The sequence below is a fragment of the Arachis ipaensis genome, chromosome B01 (genome assembly GCF_000816755.2).
Source record: "Arachis ipaensis cultivar K30076 chromosome B01, Araip1.1, whole genome shotgun sequence".
Taxonomy (NCBI): Eukaryota; Viridiplantae; Streptophyta; class Magnoliopsida; order Fabales; family Fabaceae; genus Arachis; species Arachis ipaensis.
Window position 1 is genome coordinate 69320719 of NC_029785.2, and position 4576 is coordinate 69325294.

Sequence of the window (4576 nt, forward strand, 5' to 3'; positions counted from 1 at the left end):
TCAGTAATTTTCTTACTTAGCTGACCCACTTGTGCCTCCAAATTTCTAATGGAGGACCTTGTTTCAGTCATGAAACTTTGAGTGGTTTTAATTAGATCAGAGACAACGGTTGCTAAGTCAGAGTGGCTTTGCTTAGAGTTCTCTATCTGTTGCTGAGAAGATGATGGAAAAGGCTTGCTATTGCTAAACCTATTTCTTCCACCATTATTGTTGTTGAAACCTTGTTGAGGTCTCTGTTGATCCTTCCATGAGAGAATTGGATGATTTCTCCATGAAGGATTATAGGTGTTTCCATAGGGTTCTCCCATGTAATTCACCTCTTCCATTGCTGGGTTCTCAGGATCATAAGCTTCTTCTTCAGAGGAAGCTTCCTTAGTACTGCCTGTTGCTGCTTGCATTTCAGACAGACTCTGAGAAATCATATTGACTTGTTGGGTCAATATTTTATTCTGAGCCAATATGGCATTCAGAGTATCAATCTCAAGAACTCCTTTCTTCTGATTTGTCCCATTATTCACAGGATTTCTTTTAGAAGTGTACATGAATTGGTTATTTGCAACCATTTTAATGAGTTCCTGAGCTTCTGCAGGCGTCTTCTTCAGATGAAGAGATCCTCCAGCAGAGCTATCCAATGACATCTTGGATAGTTCAGACAGACCATCATAGAAAATTCATATGATGCTCCATTCAGAAAGCATGTCAGAAGGACATCTTCTGATTAATTGCTTGTATCTTTCCCAAGCTTCATAGAGGGATTCAACTTCCTTCTGTATGAAGGTTTGGACTTCCACTCTAAGCTTGCTCAATTTTTGAGGTGGAAAGAACTTTGCCAAGAAGGCATTGACTAGCTTTTCCCAAGAGTTCAGGCTTTCTTTAGGTTGTGAGTCCAACCATGTCCTAGCTCTGTCTCTTACAGCAAAAGGAAAAAGCATAAGTCTGTAGACTTCAGGGTCAACCCCATTGGTCTTGACAGTGTCACAGATTTGCAAGAATTCAGCTAAGAACTGATGAAGATCTTCCAATGGAAGTCTATGAAACTTGCAGTTCTGTTACATTAGAGAAACTAATTGAGGCTTAAGCTCAAAGTTGTTTGCTCCAATGGCAGGGATTGAGATGCTTCTCCCATAGAAATCGGGAGTAGGTGCAGTAAAGTCACCAGGCACCTTCCTTGCATTGTTGGCATTGTTGTTTTCGGCTGCCATGGTTTCTTCTTCTTTGAAGAGCTCTGTTAGGCCCTCTAAAGAGAATTATGCTTTTGCTTCTCTTAGCTTTCTCTTCAAGGTCCTTTCAGGTTCAGGATCAGCTTGAACAAGTATGCCTTTATCTTTATTCCTGCTCATATGAAAGAGAAGAGAACAAGAAAGTAGGGAATCCTCTATGTCACAGTATAGAGATTCCTTGAGGTGTCAGAGGAAAAGAAGAATAGAAGGAGGAGGTAGATGGAAGAGAATTCGAACATATAAAGAAGGATAGAGTTCGAATTGCACCTTGAGGAGGAGTGATAGTCCCTTAAATAGAAGGATGTGAGAAGAGGGGAAGAATTTTCGAAAATAAATTAAGAAGATTTTGAAATAATTAAAAGAAATTTTGAAAATTTGATTGAGATTTTCGAAAATTAAGATTGGGAAAGAAATTAAGTGATTTTTGAAAAAAAAAATTTGAAATTAGAAATCAAAAAGATATGATTGAGAGTAAATTTTGAAAAAGATGTGATTGAAAAGATATGATTGAGAAGATATGATTGAAAATCAAACTAAAAAGAGAAAGTTTTTAAAATTAAAGTTGATTACTTGACTAAAAAGAAATTAAAAGATATGATTCTAGAATTAAAACTTTTGATCCTTTCTTAATAGGTAAGTAACAACTAGAAAATTTGAAGTAAATCATTAATTATAACAAGGATTTTCGAAAATAATAATAAAAAATGGAAAGAAATTGATTTTGAAGAGATATGATTGAAAAGATATGATTTGAAAAAGATTTGATTTTGAAAAATTATGAAAATTTGAAAAAGATTTGAATTAAAAATAAAATCTTCCCTCTAGTGTCATCCTGGCATTAAACGCCCAGAATGACATCCATTCTGACGTTTAACGCCCAAAATGCTACCTTTTTGGGCGTTAAACGCCCAGCCAGGTACCCTGGCTGGCGTTTAAACGCCAGTTTTCCTTCTTCACTGGGCGTTTTGAACGCCTAGCTTTTTCTGTTTGATTCCTCTGCTGAATGTTCTGAATCTTCAATTCTCTGTATTATTGACTAGAAAAGACATAGTTTTGAGAAATTTTTTTTTTTTGAATTTTTCAATGATGAGAAATAATCAAAATATAATTAATCTTAGGAAACTCAAATCAAACAAACAATGCATGCAGGACACCAAATTTAAAAATTTTTATATAAGAGACACTAAGAAATTGAGAATGCATATGAAAAACAATAAAACACACAAAACAAGAGAATTTAAAGATCAGAGCAATGAAGTCATCAAGAACAATTTGAAGATTAATGAAGAACATATTGCATGTTTTCGAAAAATGCAAGAAGAATGCAATTGACACCAAACTTAAAAATTGATACTAGACTCAAACAAGAAACATAAAATATTTTTGATTTTTATGATTATATAAATTTTTTTGTGATTTTCGAAACTTATATGGAAAAAGAAAATAAAGAGAATCAAAACTTTCAATAAGAATTCCAGGAATCATGCAATGTTAGTCTAAAGCTTCAGTCTAAAAAGATTAGACATGGTTGGCCAAGCTTCAGTAGAACATTACATTCGGTAGCTAAATTGATGAGAATCAATCAGCTTTTGTGATGCTAAGAACATCACCTTGAAACTCTAGAATTCATTCTTAAAAATTCTGAAAAAAATTCTGAAAAGTACCTAATCTAAGCAACAAGATGAACCGTCAGTTGTCCAAACTCGAACAATCCCCGGCAACGGCGCCAAAAACGTGGTGCACGAAATTGTGATCATCAACAATGGTGCCAAAGGACTTCGAGCTCTCAAATGTGAATTACACTTTGTCACAATTCCGCACAACTAACCAGCAAGTGCACTGGGTCGTCCAAGTAATACCTTACGTGAGTAAGGGTCGATCCCACGGAGACTGTCGGCTTGAAGCAAGCTATGGTCACCTTGTAAATCTCAGTCAGGCGAATTCAGATGGTGATGAAGAATTGATAATTAAAAGATGAATAAAACATAAAATAAAGATAGAGATACTTAGGTAATTCTTTGGTTGGAATTTCAGATAAGCGTATGAAGATGCTTTGTTCCTCCTGAACCTCTGCTTTCCTATTGCCTTCTTCCAATCATTCATACTCCTTTCCATGGCAAGCTTTATGTTGGGCATCACCGTTGTCAATGGCTACTTCCCGTTCTCTTAGTGAAAACGTTCCAAATGCGCTGTCACCGCACGGCTAATCATCTGTCGGTTCTCGATCATGTCGGAATAGGATCCATTAATCCTTTTGCGTCTGTCACACGCCCCACAATCGTGAGTTTGAAGCTCGTCACAGTCATCCCTTCCCAGATCCTACTCGGAATACCACAAGCAAGGTTTAGACTTTCCGGATCTCAAGAATGACCGCCAATAATTCTAGCCTATACCACGAAGGTTCCAATCTTAGATTAGAAACCCAAGAGATACGCATTCAAGCCATTGCTAGTAGAACAGAGGTGGTTGTCAGGCACATGCTCATAGGTGAGAATGATGATGAGTGTCACGGATCATCACATCCATCAAGTTGAAGAACGAATGAATATCTTGGAGAAGAAATAAACTTGAGTTGAATAAAAAAACAATAGTACTTTGTATTAATTCTTGAAGAACAGCAGAGCTCCACATCTTAAAACTCCACCGTTGAAAATACATAAGAACAAGGTCTAGGCATGGCCGAATGGCCAGCCTCCAAACGTGTCTAAGATAGCATAAGACTTATCAAAGATCGATACAAATACAATAGCAAAAGGTCCTATTTATAGAAAACTTGTAGCCTAGGGTTTACAAAAATAAGTAATTAATGCAGAAATCTTCTTCCGGGCCCACTTGGTGTGTGCTTGGGCTGAGCATTGAAGCTTCCATGTGTAGAGACTTTTCTTGGAGTTAAACGCCAGCTTTTGTGCCAGTTTGGGCGTTTAACTCCAGCTTTTGTGCCAGTTTTGGAGTTAAACACGAGAATTCTTGAGCTGACGTGGAATGCCTATTTGGGCCATCAAATCTCGATTAAAGTATGGACTATTATATATTGCTGGAAAGCCCAAGATGTCTACTTTCCAACGCAATTGAGAGCGCGCCAATTGGGCTTTTGTAGCTCCAGAAAATCCACTTTGAGTGCAAGGAGGTCAGAATCCAACAGCATTTGCAGTCCTTTTTGAGCCTCTGAATCAGATTTTTGCTCAGGTCCCTCAATTTCAGCTAGAAAATACCTGAAATCACAGAAAAATACACAAACTCATAGTAAAGTCCAGAAATGTGATTTTTAAATAAAAACTAATAAAAATATAATAAAAACTAATTAAAATATACTAAAAACATACTAAAAATAATGCCAAAAAGCGTATAAATTATCC